This window comes from Dasypus novemcinctus, chromosome 21 (genome assembly GCF_030445035.2).
Source record: "Dasypus novemcinctus isolate mDasNov1 chromosome 21, mDasNov1.1.hap2, whole genome shotgun sequence".
In the NCBI taxonomy this organism is placed as follows: Eukaryota; Metazoa; Chordata; class Mammalia; order Cingulata; family Dasypodidae; genus Dasypus; species Dasypus novemcinctus.
In genome coordinates, this window is record NC_080693.1 from 74,458,672 (window position 1) to 74,477,878 (window position 19,207).

General features: G+C 41.0%; 1 pseudogene; it reads right to left on the minus strand.

Annotated features, from left to right (window-relative positions):
• Nucleotides 1–1,635: 1,635 nt before the first annotated feature.
• Nucleotides 1,636–15,966, minus strand: LOC131275142 (heterogeneous nuclear ribonucleoprotein A3-like; annotated as a pseudogene).
• Nucleotides 15,967–19,207: the final 3,241 nt, after the last annotated feature.

Genomic DNA, 19,207 nt, shown 5'->3' on the forward strand with positions numbered 1-19,207 from the left:
AATAAACCTCAAATGATAATTATTTCTAAAGCTAGTGAGAAGCTTCTTCCTCATTGCTGGTGATATTGTAAACTGGTAGAAATGATTTGAAACGCAACTTGAATATTCGTGTACTGGTTGATCGGACATTCTGGATTCAGAGGGGTGAAATCATTAAATAATTGTAGTTTTCTTTCATAATAGTCTTTCAAAGTCCTGTGCTTTAATTTCCTTCCTTACTCCTCAACAAAATTTCTGGTAAACTCCTTCTCAGTTACACAAAAGCCCAGTTCAAGCATTCAAAACAAAACAACCCCCTCCCTGAAGACTTTCATGGCATCATCCTATTTAGCTCTCCTTCCCTGGACTCCTGACTTGGGGCTCAGAAACCTAATAATGAAGGTGATCCTTCATTATTTTTCCACTTGTTTTTCTGTTCTTCCTCCCTTGCCCACTGTGTTCTCTTTCTGGCTCTTCCTTGGTCATGTGGGGTTAGAGAAGAGAAATTGGAGCTTATAATGCATCCATCAATCAGTATACTTGTTATATGGGTCTGGTGCCCTCTATGTGAGGCAGAGACCCAAATGCTTATCTTTCTGCCCCGGGTTATTTTGTGGGCTCTTTGGAGAGTCCAATGAGAACTACACACTCTACTAGTCTTCACGGACTTGAGTGATACTCCATTCTCCTAGCTCTGTATGACATCCATCTGAACTCCTATTTCTGGGGGAAATGAGGCTTTTAGTGTTGGGGTTCTTAGCCCTTGTGGGCAAACTGTGTGGGATCCTCTCTTCTTTGGCTCATGCCTGACTTCCCTCTGCAGTGTCATCCACACTGGCTTCACTTTCTCCACTGGTTCAGTCATCAGGATTATTTCCAGACAACGTCTTGCCTCCTTTGAATTTTTCAGATGAGAGCCAGCCTCTGTTTTACACATTCCTCATATGTCAAGACTTAAGTTCCCTCACTTGGCCACAGGTTGGTGAAAAAAACGTAGAGGAGGGAAAGAGAAATGCTGGGCATACTGACAATTGTTTCATGAAAATTATTTACCAATCCTCCTAATTATTTTGTAAACTTTGCTCTATAACAGAAGGTAAATGATGGGCTAAGAAGGGTTAATCTGTTTTTGGCAACTCCCTTTGCAGGTCATATATACATGATCAAGCAGAACTCTTTTTTTTTTAAATTTTGAGATTTTTTTCATTTGACAATAAATCTTAATACTATTAAATTCACAAATATGCTAATTTAAATACCCAATCCTAGTTGCTATCTAAAACACATTGCAAACATAGAAAATATCTATTCTCTCCATAAGTCAGTGTCCATTCATATCAGGTTTGGAAATAGGGAGAAAAGAGTCCCCTTAAACCACAAGTCAGCCGGTATTTCTTTACAGTTAACTTTAGCAAAATCCATACAAAATAGTAATTAACAATGATCTTTTCTTGTTAACTCACAAGGAAACACCTTCAAAACTGCATTTTGTTCAGTTTCTCTACTAAAATGCATAAAAATTGGACTATACAAATACTGAAAAGTTAAAAATTCCTTAATTTTTTATTCCTAATACCACTACCACAATTTACAGGGCAATGTACTGATATAATGAAATGAAAAAGACAAAGACAAAGTTACAACAGATAAAAGACCTCAGGAATATACATCTAATTGACACTGCATTGCATTCATCAATAGCTGCATTTTTTTGCAAACTGTGGCTATGACAGTACCGAACAAGAAGGGTTTTCTGTTTAAGCTGCAGCAGCTTTTCTGACTATGGAGCATCATTCCTTCTGTGGCAGATTTGTGCAGTTCCTCTAAAGCATTTGGGATGACTGTCTCAAAGTAATCTGCAGCCGTCCTGACAAATTCTCGCTCTCCAACTAAGAACTGTGCCCATTTTCTGTTGAGTTTTTTGCCACTTCTGCTACCATATCCACCACTTCTACCACCAGATCCATAAGCACCACCATAGGGACTACCTGAGCTTCTTCCACCAAAACTGTCTCCTTTTGTGGGTCCATAATTTGATTGCTGTTGTCCATTATAATTTCCAAAATCATTATAGTTCTCACCACCACAATAGTTACCATTGCCAAAATTTCCTCCTTCATTGTAGCCATCATATCCTCGCCCCCCCCCCCCCCCACCATATCCATCACCATGGTCTCCATATCCTGGTCCTCCCCCACCTTAGCCCCCTCTACTACTAAAACCAGGATCACCGCCGTAGTTGCCACCATCACCTCCAAATCCATTATATCCTCCATCACCTCCTCCATAACTACCTCTGCTGCCACCACATCCACCACCACAGCCTTCTCTTCCACCAAAGTTTCCACCGTGGCCAAAGCTCCTTCTACTTCCTCCAAACTTCCCTCCATGGCCCATAAAGTTGCCAGATCTACCTCCACAACTTCTTTGTGATCCAACAGACTGCATCTCTTGTTTTGAAAGGGACTTCTTCATTTCACCGTTATGCCCACTATTAGTGTGGTATTTTGGAATTTTTATCAATTGTATCATGATCATCAAAAGTCACAAGTGCAAATCCTCTCTTTTTTCCTCTGCCTGTATTCCACAACTTCCATAACTTATTTCAATCTTGTGATACTTTTCAAAGTCTCTCAAATTATATTCTTCTGTATCTTCTTTTTTTTTAACACTATTTTATTTAAAGTAAATAGATCACAAAGAACATTGCATTAAAAAACATAAGAGGTTCCCATATAAACCACTCCCCACCCCCCATCCCCATCATTTTTGTAAACTGTATTTTTTGAAGATATATTCATCTCAAAAAATGTTACATAAAAAACATAAGACGGTGGACTTGGCCCAGTGGTTAGGGCGTCCGTCTACCACATGGGAGGTCCGCGGTTCAAACCCTGGGCCTCTTTGACACGTGTGGAGCTGGCCCATGCACAGTGCTGATGCATGCAAGGAGTGCCGTGCCACGCAGGGGTGTCTCCTGTGTAGGGGAGCCCCACGCACAAGGAGTGCGCCCCATAAGGAGAGCTTCCCGGCACAAAAGAAAGTGCAGCCTGCCCAGGAATGGTGCCACACACACAGAGAGCTGACACAACAAGATGACGCAACAAGAAGAGACAGATTCCTGTGCTGCTGACAACAACAGAAGCGAGCAAAGAAGACACAGCAAATGGACACAGAGAACAGACAATGGGGGAGGGGTGGGGGAGGGGAGAGAAATAAATAAATAAATAATTAAATCTTTAAACAAAAAACATAAGAGGTTCCTGTATACCCCTCACCTCCCCACCCCACTCCTCCCACACCAACAACCCCTCCCATCATTGTGGCACACTCATTGCACTCAGTGAACACATTTTGGAGTACTGCTGCACCACATGGATAATAGTTTACCCTGTAGTTCACACTCTCCCCCAGTACATTCAGTGGGTTATGGCATCTGACCTTGCAATATCATTTAGGACAACTCAAAATCCCCAAAATGCCCCACATCACATCTCTTCTTCCCTCTCAGTAACTACTGTGGCTACTTTCTCCACCTCAATGCTACAATTTTTTCTATGACTAGTCACAATATTTTTGTAGTAGAATATCAGTAAGTCCACTCTACTCCATATTTTATCCTCCGTTGTGTGGCCCCTGGGATGGTGATGTTCACTCCACCTCTAGATCAAGATGGGGCTTAGATTCCGCATGGATGATGGATGCAATTCTTCTGCTTGCAGTTGTAGGCACTCTTGATTTCCTGGTATGGTGGTTGACCATCTTCACTTCCCTGTTAGCTGACGTGGGTAAATCCAACAAACCAGAGAGTAGGAGTTGCAACTCTGCTGAGGCTCAGGGCCCAGCTGGCACATGGGCAGTCCAGAGATTCAAGTCCCCTGAGTATACACCATCTGTAGTGCCAACCACACATTCAGCAAAAGTGACAGAAGAGGCATGTGTAGAAAGGTCATATCTGAGTCTAGCTCTATCACACTTAGGAGCACAAATTCCAAAGTAGGGCCCTCTGACATGGCATAGAACTCCAAATGCATCTGCCATGACCATATACCCTGTGGGTCTCCATAGCCTTCAGGAGAACCAGTTCCTAGGGTTGTATCTAATTTGGCTTTTTCTGGGGTCTTGCTGAGGTGTGCATAAGTGCAACCCCTCTGATGACCTCCTGACTCTTTTTTGAAGCCTCTTAGCCATATAAACTCATTTGTCTTTGCCATTTCCCCTTTTTATCCAAGGTCAAAAAGCAGTTTTTAACACATGATCCAATCATGTAGGCTGAGATATTCTGCTGATCTGAGTTGACCCTTTTCTTCAAGGTCTCTTTCTAGCTGCATCACCAGCAGTGATTGGTAGTAATCCCTCAGCACCAGAGAGGCTCATCACTGGGAGTCATGTCCCATGCTGGGGGGAAGGTAATGCATTTACATGCTGAGTTTGACTTAGAGAGTGGCCACATTTGAGCAACATGGAGGCTCTCAGGAGGTAACTCTTAGGCACACTGCAGCTCTGGGTATAGTGCATATTTCAGGCACACAGGCTCACAAGCATAGTCATCAATATCAAGAGCTCATTATTGAACCATCCTTCCTTGTTGGTCTTTGCCGTTGCACTTGTAGGATTATTGCTGTTTCATTGGGGAATGTGACAGAGCTCCCCTGGTTAGGAACTCAGCACTCCCTCAGTTGATGTTTGTAACTGTAACTACTATGAAAATATCCAACATACATCAGAACATTTTTATGTCCCTACATACATGCCCTGGAGAACTCCCTCCTACCAATGTGCTCCCCATCAATAACACCCCACAGCAGAGTTCCTCCCCTGCCATAGTTGAATCTCACTGTGGTCCAAAACTTTTTCAACAATGAAGTCTAATATAATGCCAAATTCAATTAATAGGAAATTGAAATATAGTAATGGGCTTAAAGGTTAGAAATAGAATACATACTAATTTAAAAATACTAAAAGTAAAAATAAGATGGTGTATTAAAAAAGGAAAAATATTAGAAAGCTTTGTTTTTAATGTTTTGCCTTTCATCACTGTAATAGGTGTTGCCCTGTATGTACAATGGCAAGGCACTTCTTTCATTTCCTCCTCAGTGTCTACATCCTTTCTTTTTTTTTCTCTAATTTTTAATTTTGTCTTCAAAAAAGTTTTAGATCACAGTAATTCACACCTACTGTATAGGAGACTCCCATATATTCAACATCAAACTCTTTTCCCCTTTCCCCAGCAATGATATTTTTACATGTTCATGTTATATTTGCTGCAGCTGATGTACAGATTTTGAAACAAAGCTATCAAATGTGGTTCCATTTTACTTTACATTATGGATTATATTTTAGACTGTACACATTTTAAAATTATTAGTTTCCTTATGTTTTACATTATGGTTTACATTTTAGCTTATAGACTTTTATACAGTTTTGGTGTAAGTTAACATGTCCTATATCCAGCATTGCACAATCCTGTGGAACACTTCCATTGCCCCCCAGTTGCCCTGCTTCCTTCTATTCTGTACCTCTCTTCCCCTCCCCTCAGGCCCCACAGTGACAATCAATCTTCACTACTTGAGGGGTCAGTGGTGCAGTATTGTTGCAGATATTTGCAACAGTGCTGAGGGCTTCACATACTAGACTGCCCTAACTGATTGGGAGCCCCAGATTCTCTCAAGAGACACAATTCCCTCTGTTCGAGAACATCTTCCCAGGATGTGAGTACACCTTCACATTCATTGTATGGATCTCCACCCAATGATATAACACACTATGACAAAATGAACACTCACACACTCCCTAGAAATCTGACCGTGTGAGATGAGCCCCCCCCTTAAGCACCCTAAACAAGTAATCCTTCCTTATTATGTTTTCTAAAGAGTTTTCTCAACATTATAGTTTCAACCATATACCTGACTGTCTCCCATACTCAAATGTTCCCCCCAACCCTCCCCCCAATTCCTTGGACCATCTGACCCATCCTCCCAACCCTGGCCCCTCTCAAGCCGGCAAAGCCTCACCCAAAGTTATGCCCCCATCTTATCCCCTCCCTGTACAAATCTTACCTCCAGCTTGTCATAGGCTTCACCCATATAGGTGTCAGCTCACAACCTTCCTCTCCCCCCCAAATTCCTTTAACCCTGTCTTTCAGTCTCTAACTCTCTGAGACAGCTTGGTTTGCTTGTGTCATATCAGAATGGTCATGTAGTATTTGTCTTTCAATGCCTACCTGGCTTGTTTCACTCAACATAAGGTCCTCAAGATTTATCCATGTTATCATTATCACATGTGTTTGTACTGTATTCCTTCTTTTAGCTGAGTAGTATTCCATTGTATGTATATACCACAATTTATTTATCCGTTCATCTGTTGATGGATATTTGGGTTGATTCCAAATTTTAGCAATAGTGAATAATGCTGCTATGAACATTGGTGTGCATATATCAGTTTGTGTCCTTATTTTCAGTTCCTCTGGATATATACCTGCAATGGAATTGCTGGGTCATATGGAAAATCTATAGCTAACTTTTTGAGAAAACACTAAACTATCTTCCAGAATGGCTGTATCCTTCTGCATTCCCACCAGCAGTGGATGAATGTTTTCAGTCCTCCACATCCTCTCTAGCATTTGTAGTCTTCTGTTTTTTTGATAGCTGCCAGTTTTATGGGAGTAAGATGGTATCTTATTGTAGTTTTGATTTGCATTTCCCTAATAGCTAGTGATTTTGAGCATTTTTTTCATATGCTTTTTAGCCATTTGTATTTCTTCTTTGGGAAGCATTGGTTCAAATATTTTCCCCATTTTTAAAATGGGTTGTTTTGCTTTTTATTTTTGAGATATGGAGTTCTTTATATATGCTGGATATAAGTCTCCTATCAGATATATGGTTACCAAATATTTTCTCCAATTGGGTAGGCTCTCTTTTCACTTTCCTGACAAACTCTTTTGAGGTGCAAAAGGCTTTAATTTTGAGGAAGTCTCATTTATCTATTTGTTCTTTTACTGCTCATGATTTGGGTGTGAAGTTCATGAAGGCATTCCCTATTACAAGGTTCTGTAGGTGCTTCCCTACATTGTTTTCCAAGGTCTTTATGGTCTTGGCTCTTACATTTAGGTCCTTGATCCATCTTGAGTTGATTTTGTAAAAGGTGTGAGATAGTAATCTTCTTTCCTTCTTTTATATATAGAAATTCAATTCTCTAGGCACCATTTGTTGAAGAAGCCATTCTCTCCCAGTTGAATGGGCTTGGTGGCCTTGTTGAGTATCAAATGAATGTATATATGAGGATCTTTATTAGAACTCTCAATTTGGTACCATTGGTCAGTGCATCTATCCTTGTGCCAATACCATGCTGTTTTCACTACTGTAGCTTTGTAGTATGTTTTGAAGTCAGGTAGTGTGATTCCTCCAATTTCATTTTTCTTTTTCAATATGTCTTTGGCTATTTGGGGACTCTTTCCTTTCCAAATGAATTTCATAGTTACTTTTTCTAGTTCATTAAAAAATGCTATGTTGATTTTTATTGGGATTGCATTGAATCTGTAGATCGGTTTTGGTAGGATAGACATCTTAATAATATTTGTCTTCCTATCCATGAACAGGGAATATTCTTCCATGTATTTAGGTCTTCTTTGATTTCCTTGAACAGTGTTGTGTAGTTTTCTGTGTATAAGTCTTTTACATCTTTAGTTAAATTTATTCCTAGGTATTTTTTCTTGATTTCCTATTTCCTATTCTAAATGGTATTTGTTTCTTGATTTATTTACTATTGTAAATGGTATTTGTTACTTGATTTCCTCCTCAAACTGCTCATTATCAGTGTACAGAAATGCTACTGATTTTTGCACATTGATCTTATAGCCTGCTACTTTACTGAACGCATTTGTAAGTTTTAGAAGCTTTGTTGTAGACTTCTCAGGGCTTTCTATGTATAGGATCATGTCATCAGCAAATAGTGAAATTTTGACTTCTTCCTTTCCTATTTGGATCCCTTTTATATCTGGTACTTGCCTCAGTGCTCAAGCAAGTACTTCTAAGACAATGTTTTTTTTTTTTTTTTTTTCTTTTTTCTTTTATTTTTATTTATTTATTTCCCCTCCCCTCCCCCTGTTGTCTGGTTTTCTGTGTCTTTTTTTTTGCTGCGTCTTGTTTCTTGTTTCTTTGTCCGCTTCTGTTGTCGGCAGCGGCACGGGAAGTGTGGGCGGCGCCATTCCTGGTCAGGCTGCTCCCTCCTTCGCGCTGGGCGGCTCTCCTTATGGGTGCACTCCTTGCGCGTGGGGCTCCCCTATGCGGGGGACACCCTGCGTGGCGCGGCACTCCTTGCGCGCATCAGCACTGCGCATGGGCCAGCTCCACACGGGTCAAGGACAATGTTAAATAGAAGGGGTGATAGTGGTCATCCTTGTCTTGTTCCTGATCTTAGAGGGAAAGATTTTAGGATTTCACCATTGTAAATGATGTTAGCTTTGGTTTTCCATATACATCCTTTATCATGTTCAGAAAGTTCCTTCTATTCCTATCTTTTGCAGTGTTTTTATCAAGTGTGCTGTGCGGTCACCCCTCGGGCTGAAGTGTGGTTTGCTGGCCTGGCAGGGGAGCGGCCGCGGTAGGCCTAATTCCGCTGCCCCCATAATAGGGTGGTTGGTCGGGCCCACCGCCACCCCTGAAGGAAGCTCGGCATGGGCGCAGAGTGCCCTCGGGTCTCCCCTTCTCGGCAGCCATGCTTCCGCGGCCACCCCTCCTCCCAGATGGCGCCACCCTATGCCTTGTGGGGCGGCACCCTTCTTCTTCCTTCTCCCTGCGCAGGCGCAGGGCAGAAAATTCCAGTCTGCCCTTTTCCCCTCCCCCGACAGCAGCAACAGCCAGGTGTGGGCGGAAAAATCCAGCCCGCCCTTTTCCCCTCCCCCGACAGCAGCAACAGCCAGGTGTGGGCGGAAAAATCCAGCCCGCCCTTTTCCCTTCCCCCGACAGCAGCAACAGCCAGGCGTGGGCGGGAAACTCAAGTCTGCCCTCCACCCCAGCAACAGCAGCCACCAATCCCGAAACCCTGCCCCTTCCCCCAGCAACAGCGACAGCCAATCCCTAACCACCACCCCTCCCCCGCCCAGTACCGCCCACTGACCTTTCGCCGGCAACCAATCAGAACAGGGCGTGGCTTCGACCAATCAGCCTTCCCCAGCCCCTATAAAACTGTTGCCTCTCCCTCAGTAAAGTGGACTTGCGTGTTTACTTTGTCTCCGCGGTAGTTCTTCTGCCGTGCGCCCTCCAGTCCTGAGAGCCCCCGACAAGGGCCTGGCCTCCCTTGTCCCCAGTTCGTCGCCTGCTTCTCCGGGCGACCCCTTCGTCGCCGGCTTCTCCGGGCGACCCCTTCGTCGCCGGCTTCGCCGGGCGACCCCGTCAGCCGAACCGCGCAACCCCTTGTGAGACCGATCCCTCGTCTGCTGCCGGACCGACCCCTCGTCCCAAGTGGGACTGACCCCTCGTCCCAAGCGGGACCGACCCCTCGTCCAGAGCTGGACCGACCCCTCGTCCGCAGCCAGACCCCACCTCTACCGACTGAGCAAGCCGCCGCAGCTGGCGCCCAACGTGGGGCAGAGCACCCCCACCGCCACCGACTGAGCAAGCCGCCGCAGCTGGCGCCCAACGTGGGGCAGAGCACCCCCACCGCCACTGACTGAGCAAGCCGCCGCAGTGCTGTATTTTGTCAAATGCTTTTTCTGCATTGATAGATATGATCATGTGATTTTTTTCCTTCAATCTGTTTATGTGGTGTATTACATTAATTGATTTTCTTATGTTGAACCATCCCTGCATTTCACGAATGAAATCCACTTGGCCATGGTGTGTAATTCATTTAATGTGCTGTTGAATATGATTAGCAAGAATTTTGCTGTGGATTTTTGCATCTGAGTTCATTAGAGAGATTGGTCTGTAATTTTCCTTTCTTGTGGTGTCTTTGTTTAGCTTTGGTATTAGGGTAATGTTGGCATCATAAAATGAGTTAGGCAATGTTCCTTCTATTTTGATTTTTTGGAAGAGTTTAAGCAAGATTTGTGTTAGTTATTTCCAGAATGTTTGGTAAAATCCACCTGTGAAGCTATCTGGCCCAGGGCTCTTCTTAGTTGGAACTGATTCTATCTCTTTACTTGTGATTGGTTTGTTGAGATCATCGATTTCTTCTTTTGTCAATGTAGGTTGCTTATGTGTTTCTAGGTATTTGTCCATTTACTCTAAATTGTCATTCTTGTTGGCATATAGTTTTTCAAATTATCCTCTTATGATAGTCTTTATTTCAGTGGGGCTGGTGGTGATATACCCTTTCTCATTTCTTATTTTGTGTTTTTGCATCTTCTCTCTTTTTTTCTTTGTTAGTCTAGCTAAGGGTTTGTCAATTTTATTGATCTTCTCAAAGAATCAGCTCTTGGTTTTGTTTATTTTTTCTAGTGCTTTCTTATTTTCTATTTCATTTAGTTCTGCTCTGATCTTCATTATTTCTTTCTTTCTTCTTTCTTTAGGGTTAGTTTGCTGTTTTTTTAAAACTAATTCTTCCAATTGTGCAGTTCTTCAGTTTTAGCTCTTCTTTTTTGATGTATGAATTTCCCTCTCAATACAGCTTTTGCTGCATCCTATAAGTTTTGATATGTTGTGTTATTATTTTCATTAGTTTCATGGTAGTTATTAATTTCTGTTGAGATTTCCTCCTCCACCCACAGTTTTTCTAAGAGTGTGTTGTTTAATTTCCATATCTTGGTGCCAAACCTGGGTCTCTGGCCCTTGCAGATTTCCACCTTCATTCCACTGTGGTCAGAGAAATTATTTTGTATGATTTCAGTCTTTCTGAATTCCTTGAGACTTTCTTTGTGACCTAGCATGTAGTCTATCTTGTAGAATGATCCATGTGCATTTGAGAAAAATGTATATCCTGCTGTATTTGGGTGTTATGTTCTGTATATTTCTGTTAGGTCCAGATCCTCTAATATATTGTTCACAGTCTGCCTTTATTGATTCTCTGTTGAGATGTTCTGTTTAATGTTGATAATGGTTTGTTAAAGTTCTCCATTATAATTGTAGAGGCATGTATTCCTTCACTTAGTTTTTCCAGTGTTTGCCTCACATATTTGGAGGTGCCCTTGTTAGGGGTACAGATGTTTATAATTGTTCTTTCTTCTTGAAAGATTATCCCTTTCATTAATATGTAGTGTCCATCTTTGTCTCTCACAATAGTTTTGCATTTAAAGTCTATTTTGTCTGATATGAATATAGCTATTTCTGCCCTTTTTTGGTTGTTGTTTACCTATAAGATTGTTTTCCAGCCATTCACTTTCAATTTCCTTGAATCCCTGGGTCTAAGATGTGTTTCTTGTAGACAGCATATAGATGAGTCATATTTCTGTATCCAATCTTCCAATCTGTGTCTCTTGACAGGTGAGTTTAATCCATTGACATTCAGTGTTATTACTTCAAGGAATTATGTTTATTAGCCATACTGTCTTTGGATTTGGTATGTCATATGTTGTTTGATTTTTTTTTCTCTTTTTGTCATTTTAGTTGTTCTTACACTTTCCCCCAGCTCTGTCTCTCTTGTTTTTTTCTTTCATCCTGCAGAACTCCCTTTAGTATTCTTGAAGGGGAGGTTTCTTGTTGGCATACTCTCTTAGTTTCTATTTATCTGTGAATATTTTGAACTCTCCATCATTTTTTAATGCTAGCTTTGCTGGATAGAGTAGTCTTCATTGGAAATTCTTTTCTTTTAGTACCTTGACTGTGTCATACCACTGCCTTCTTACCTCCATGGTTTCAGGTGAGAAATCAGCACTTAATCTTATGGAGCCTCCCTTGTATGTGATGTTTCTCTTTTCTCTTGCTGCTTTTAGTATTTTCTCTTTGTCTTATGCATTGGATAATTTGTATATGCCTTGGGGTAAGCCTGTTGGGGTTTATGCTGTTTGGGGTGCATTGTGCTTCCTGGGCATGTACATGCATCTCCCTCAATAGGTGTGGGAAGTTTTCAGCTATTATTTTCTCCAACACCCTTTCTGTCCCCTTTTCCTTCTCTTCTCCTTCTGGGATGCCTATAATGCATATGTTTGTGCATTTTGGATTGTCATTGAGGTCCCCAAGTCCCTGCTGTATTTTTTCTATCTTTTTATCGATCAATTCTACTATCTGTTTGATTTCAGATGTACTGTATTCCACATCACTAATTCTTTCCTTTGCCTCTTCAAATCTGTTCTTATTTACTGAGCGTGTATTTTTGGTTTCTTGGATTGTGCTGTTGATCTCCATCATATTTGTTAACTTTTTTGCATATGATTACAATTTCTTCTGTATCCGCTTCAAGTGTTTTCTTAATATACTTAATCTCTTCCTTCACTTCATTAAATTGGTCATGATACATGTTTTGAGAGCTTTAATCAGTTGTTGAATGTTCTACTCTCCTTCCTGGTTTTTAGTGTTCATTGGATTGGGCCATGTTTTCCTGATTATTGGTACGGTCTTAGTTTTTTGTTGCTCTCTGGCCATCATTTTATCTTGTTGGGTTTACACAGTTGATTAGTTTCTTCATCTCGAGGTTTAATTAGTTGTTGTTTTTGTGTGCATGTTAAGTCTTCTCTTTGTCACTTTGTGCTTCTTATTCTATTTCCTTGTTGTTAGCTAGTTCCCTTGAAGGAAAATATTAGGGCCAGAAAAAGCAAAAGGGGTAAGAAAAGAAGAATATAATAGTGGTATTGATAGTGCATGTTAGCAGAAGAGTGATGTGAGATCTAGCAGAATGGATATTGAATTAATGTAAGCTGTGTAGAGTTATAACAGTAAAAAGGTGGAGTACCTATAATGAGATAGTAAACTGAATATGGGGAGGAATATAATATGAATTAGAAGGCCAGTGTGGTCAGTAGAGAGAGAAAGAGAAAAGAAAGGACAATAATATAAAGAGTGAATAAAAGATAGAAATCAGAATAGAGGTATTGGACATAAAAGTCAGAAACATTGGGGCTAAACAAAGAGAGGTGAAATATAAGAGAAACAATAAATGATGGAGGATAGAAAGATGTAATGGAAAAGGGGATAGCATTGTTAGCCAAAATCAGTACACACAGAAAAGAGGAAACTGAGGATGAGGAAGCACAGCAAATAAGAAATGATGCCTGCAGCACCTAATATAAAAAAAGAAAAAGAAGAAAAAATAAATAAAAAAGGGAAAAAGAAAGAAAAAAATCAAGCAAGAAAAAGAGAAAGAAAAAAAAGAAAAAAGAGGGCTGTGGGGGGATAAAGAGGAAGAAAAACCAAGAAGCAAAAAAAAAAAAAAAAAAAGACGAGACAAGGCCTCAGGCAAGGAATCCTCTCTGCAATTGAATAAACTGCTTAGGAGTCTGAGCTTCCCTCAATCTCCCTTCCTCACTTCCCTCTCTCTCAGGGCAGTAGGAAGGTTATCTGACGGCTCCCGTAGGAGATTCAAATGGGTCCCTGGTGAACCAACTCACCTCAGAAAATAACGTCTCTTAATTTCTTGAGTGAGAGCACCCACCCCTTGCCAGGAACTCTAAATATGCTATTGGAAACCTGCACAGCTCATCCTACTGTCCCTCTCCCTGAGGTGTACTACTGAGGTGTACTAATTTTCTGACTCCACCTTCTCTTAGACTAAGTTTCCTATCCCAGGGCATTTAGGTATATCTGGCTCTCTCAGCAGATTCGCCTCTCCTCTCTTCCCAGACTCTCCCTAAGTCAGCTGATATGCTCCTCCAAACTCAATAAAAAGGGGGGCACCAGACAATTGAACCCGTACTCCTCAGGCCCCTCTGCCCCTCCCACTTAAACCCTCCCCCTCCCAGAGTTAGTCTGAGACCGGAGGACTAGGGCAATGCCAGATTTCCAGAAGTGCTGGGCTCGGGAAACAGAGGCCCCGGAGAACGTGGACTCAGGGTATGTATGTCTGTGAAATGTGGGTTGTGGGGGGCTCAGGGAACATGGACTTGGGGTTCATGCATTTGGGGGACATGGGACTTGGGTACGCTACTGTGTGACCGGCAGTTCTCAGGAAGTGCTGCAGCCCTTAGCCTTGGGGGGAAGGGATTTACCTTCCCAAGTCTTCTGAGTTCAGTGTTAGAAACCTGCAGTTTTACCTTGAGCAAGCATTAATTTTGCTGCAGTCTCTCCAGATCGATGGCCAGACACCTCCTGCTTTGTAGGTTCCCGAAACAGCCTGCTCCTGCAGGATTCCGTCACTACTCTGCCAGCCCTGGGGTCCATGTGAGTCTTTGGCAGAGAACTGTGCAGATGTTTTTTAGTTAGCTGGCAGGAACTTGGTGAGCCCTGCATCCAGCTCGCACTCACACTCCTGGGATGGCGAGGGGACTGCAGGGTAGGGGTCCCTGGTCCTAGCAGCCTGTCTCATAGTAAATAGTGGAGTCCCCTCACTGCCCCTGAGGACACGCATGAGCCCAGGCTCCAGAAGGGGGGCACTACCGGCATGCCTGTGGCTCCCGCGCGCCTGCTCCCTCCAGCTCTCGTGCTCCCTCCCGCTCTCCTGTATCTTGTTTAATACCTCCAACAAAAATTTTTTTCATGGTTAGATGGGCACCAGGCTTTACAGAATCCTCTCTAGAAGCAGCTCTCTCTGGTTCCACTACATGCCCATCAACCCTGTGTTGTCAAGCACATATTGCAGCATCCATCTCTTCAACACAACAGTGAGTTGCAAAACCAAAGCCTCTGGAATGTTCTGTCTGGGGTCTCTCATCACCACACAATCTGTGAGTATGCCCCATTTCTCAGAATGTTCTCTTAAACTATCATCCGTAGTTTCAAAGTTCAAACCACCAATAAACAGTTTTCTCAATTGCTCTGGTTCCCTTGGATCATGGCCCTCCTCCCCGCAGTGGTGACAGCCAAGTCGGGGTGGGGTTGTATCTCCATTTTGAACCTGAACTTGCCTCCTCCAACTCGGGTTTGATATCAGACTGTGAGGAAGAGATCGAGCATCACTCTTTAGAAGATGGAGATTTTTGTCACATATCCTTTGGAATCCTAACCAAAACAAAAACAGTGGAGAAAGTCCTGTTTATATAGTGTATCAAAAAAAATTAGAAACTTTCAAACTTCTTAACCTATATGAAAAAAACTAAATTATGAAAATGCTTTATATGGTAAAATATTCACCTTGGTGTTAATTATAAAATTATGAAATAGAAATTTGGTAATAATACAATGCCTCATCATAGGAAAATGGATAAGGAAGTTAGGGCATATCTGAGAAAAAAACCCAATGCTACCAAAGAAGAAACATACTAGTAAAATAATAACAGACTATGTCCTCAAGTGGGGAAATATTATAATGCTGTATTAAGTGGTGAAAGGAGGATACAAATTTGCATTAATACTGCTTCCAGCTATGTAAGATACTTATTAAGAAGTTTGGACTAGGGAATCAAATATCTAGCTTTCTAATCACAACTTTCTGACTTAGTAGCTTTATAACCTTAGGGAAATTATTACTCCCTCTAAAAAGAGGATGAGGGCCTCCTGTAGTCATCATGAGGATTAAAAGAACCAAGGCAAAGAAAGAGTTGCCTGGCACTTACTAAGTATTTAAAAACTGTTAAACAGTTAGAAAGGATGCCCAAAGTATGAAAATTGGACTGCTGTTAAAATGGTAAGATGTTTTATCTTACTTGTAATCTTTCTAGAATATTATTTTATTACTTCCATAATTAAAAACAAACTAAAAAAACTGGGTAATGGGGGAGCAATATATTGATGATGGCAGCCCACAAACCCTAAGACAACTCCTAAAGATGGGGTTGCACTGATTTGAGGTTTCTCCAAATTTCATGAAGAATCCAGTTTTCCCAAAAGATTATGTCAACTAATTAAAGAAAGACTTTGCTCCTCCCAATCAACAGGCGTTCTGTAGTAATTTTGCATTGCTTGCACTTCACTCTCTTAGATTTTAGAAATATGTTACAGTGGCTCACCTTGCTTTCTTCATAGTCCATTTATGTCAAGTGATAAAAGCCAAAAAAAAATTTCATAAATAAACTAGGGATACTATCCAATTTCTGATAGTTGATAAAGGGGGAAAAATTACAATCTCCTGAAGTAGGTTTAATTCAAACAAAAGAACTCATCTTTACAAACCTTTCAATGATTCTTATTAATTTGTCATTAATATCTGTTATCTGTTATCTGACTCTCAGCATATACACTGGATATTAAAGTGAACTACTTTGGAACACAAATTCTCTTCCTATGCATTATCACTCTTTCATATGCTGCTAATTGGCCAAATAAAGATGACAGCTTTAGTGTATTATTTTAAAGCACGAAGAGAGTCAAAAATAGCATTAAAGAAGGTTGAAAATTTAATAGGTCTTAAGTAAGTTTTAGACTAGGACCTTGACAGTAACCCAGAAACAATTGATTAACCTAAGGTGGTTAGGTTAAGTGAAGACTAAGTGAAAAGACTAAGAGAAGCTAACTTTTGCATATTTACTTGCCACATGGCTTTATGCTGCTGCATCTACGGAGAATGATTCAACTTGCTTACTCAAAACAAAACCAAACAATTCATATTCTCAGATTTGAAGAGAAATTTGAAGAAATACAACTACATGTCCATGTTTGTTGATGGATAACTCATTAAAAATAAACTTCAAACTAAAAACAAAGCAAGAATTTTTGAAAAATTTCTTCCACTGACCCTTTATTACATTAAGAAAATATGTTGGATTTTGCCTAGAACCTTGAGTTAAACTATTTTTAAAATGAATATAGAGATGGGCATAGCAGATAACTGATATTTCAGACTTTTAGAAATTTGAGTTCAGTGATGTATCAATCAACTTTTGCTACAAAATAACTGCAAGATCTCAGTGCCATACAACTATAAGAAATTAGTTTTCACTTATATGTCTGTGGGTCATTGTGGGTGAGAGGTGAGAGGACTGCTGATCCTGGCTGGGCTCAGCCATGCTTGGGCTCCAGTCAAAGATCCAGGTTGGGTTTGTTCTATGTGTTCTCAACTTTTGGAACCAGTGGGCTGGGTAAGGAATCTTTTCATGAAGGGAGGTGAAGGTCTCAGAGAGGGCCAGAAAAAAACAAGTGATGTGTCTCTCAAGTCCTAGGCTTGGAATCTGAATACTGTCACTTCTACCACTATTACATTGACTAAATTAAGCTACACATATGATGGGGTGAAGAAATATGTTTCTCTCATAGAGGTTGGAGATGGGGGAAGAATACAGTGACTGTTTTCACATAACAATCTGATCAAGTACAATTCATGCACATTATACTTCACATTCCCATACCTCTACCCAATCACTAAATTCCCTTGCTTTTTTCTCTTAAATATCTCTCACTTCTCTTCATCTCCTTAATTATGTACACAATATATCTTGCCTCATCTATTTCAATGTCCTCCTTCCCTGTGCTTTCAGGTCCACCTCATTTATCAACTCTAGCGCTTCTCAAAGCTGTATCAATAAGGAGAAGATAGGTTATAAAGTAGCGACAAATGATAGTTTATTTCTTTCTCGCATACATCCCCATTGTGGTTGGCTTTGGGTAAGTTCATTAGAGGATTCAGATTATTGGAGTAGTTCTTATCTAAGACATTGACTGATTTGGGAATTAAAAATAGTGAACTATGTACTAGCTCATAAGACTTCTGTTTCGAAGTCATTACCACTCATTTTTCACTGACTAAAGGAAGTCATACTCATGTCTGAGTTCAAAAGAATGGAAATATAAAAGCTTTCCATAGAAAGAGGCACTTCAATGTTAGTAGATATTTTGAAGAATAGGAAAATCTGCCACTGAGACTGACTTTTTTTTGTCTTCTTATTAGACTTAAGGGTCCCTTCTCCTTTGTAACAAAAACAATATAACAGGGAAGTAGGTGTTGCTCAAGCAATTGAGCTCCCACCTACCACATGGGAGGTCACAGGTTCAGTTCCAGGTGCCTCCTGTAGAAAACAAACAAGACAGCAAGCTGGTGTGACAGGCAGGCACGGTGAGCTGATGCAAAAAGATGATGTAACAAAGAGACACAAAGAAGAACAACAATGAGAGACACAACAAACCAGGGAGCTGAGTGCCTCTCTCCCACATGGGAGGTCCCAGGTTTGGTTCCTGATACCTTCTAAAGAGAATATGAGCAGACACAGAGAGCACACAACAAATGGACACAGAGAGCAGACAGTGAGCACAAACAATGGGGGTGGGGGAGTAGGGAGAGAGGGGATAAATAAATAAATTAATTAAAATAAATCTTTAAAAAAAACACAAAAAACTTTTGGTTACACATAACAAGGATCCCTCTTCGTCCAGTTTCCAATCACATTTACCTTATTTGCCTACAAGTCTTCACCCGCAGCTTTAAGAAAGACTATGAGTCTTCTATTGATGGTTTTTTCAAGGCACTTCAGGCTTTCAGTGACAGTCTCCTCAAGACCCACTGACCAGCTCCAGAGCCCACTCGCACCTTTTTGGTTTGTATTATGATGATATCTCCCTTTCAATATCAGTACATGTGTTAGTTATACAGTGCTGTGTAACAAATTACTACAAAACTCAGCAGCTTAAAGGAATCGACATTTATTTTTTTCAGTTTCTGAGGGTAAGAATCCTAGAAGCAGAATTGCTTTCTGGTCTGGTTCAGCACTTCTAATGAGATTGCGATCAAGCTGCCAGTTGCCTGAAGGCTTGACTGGGGTTGGAGGACTTGCTTCCAAGTTCACACCTATGTTGTTGAAAGGTCTCAGTTCCTTATTGGTGTTGGCCAGAGAGTTTAGGTCCTCACCACATGGACCTATTTCTAGGGCTGCCTAAATGTTCCTCAAGACCTGGCAGTTGGTTGGCCCCCAACATAGGTGATCTAAGAGAGAGAGAGAGGGAGAGGAAGAACAGCATCAAAGCCTCAGCCTTTATAACCTAATATTATAAGTGACAACATCATCCTTTCTGATTTATTCTACTGGTCACATAGACTAACTCTGACACAATGTAGCAGGGGATTTTATACAATTCCAGGGTGTGAGGATCTTTAGGGGCCATCTTGGAGGTCAGCTACCAGAACTCATATTCTTTTAACCTTAAAAATCCAGAGCTATAAGAAAAAAAAGTTTTATTTTTACTTCAATGTGACTATTTTGGTAAAAAATTTTATTTATTTATTTACTTATTTATTTTCAAATTGCACTTGTGTGCTAAAAAAATCCTCCGATAGT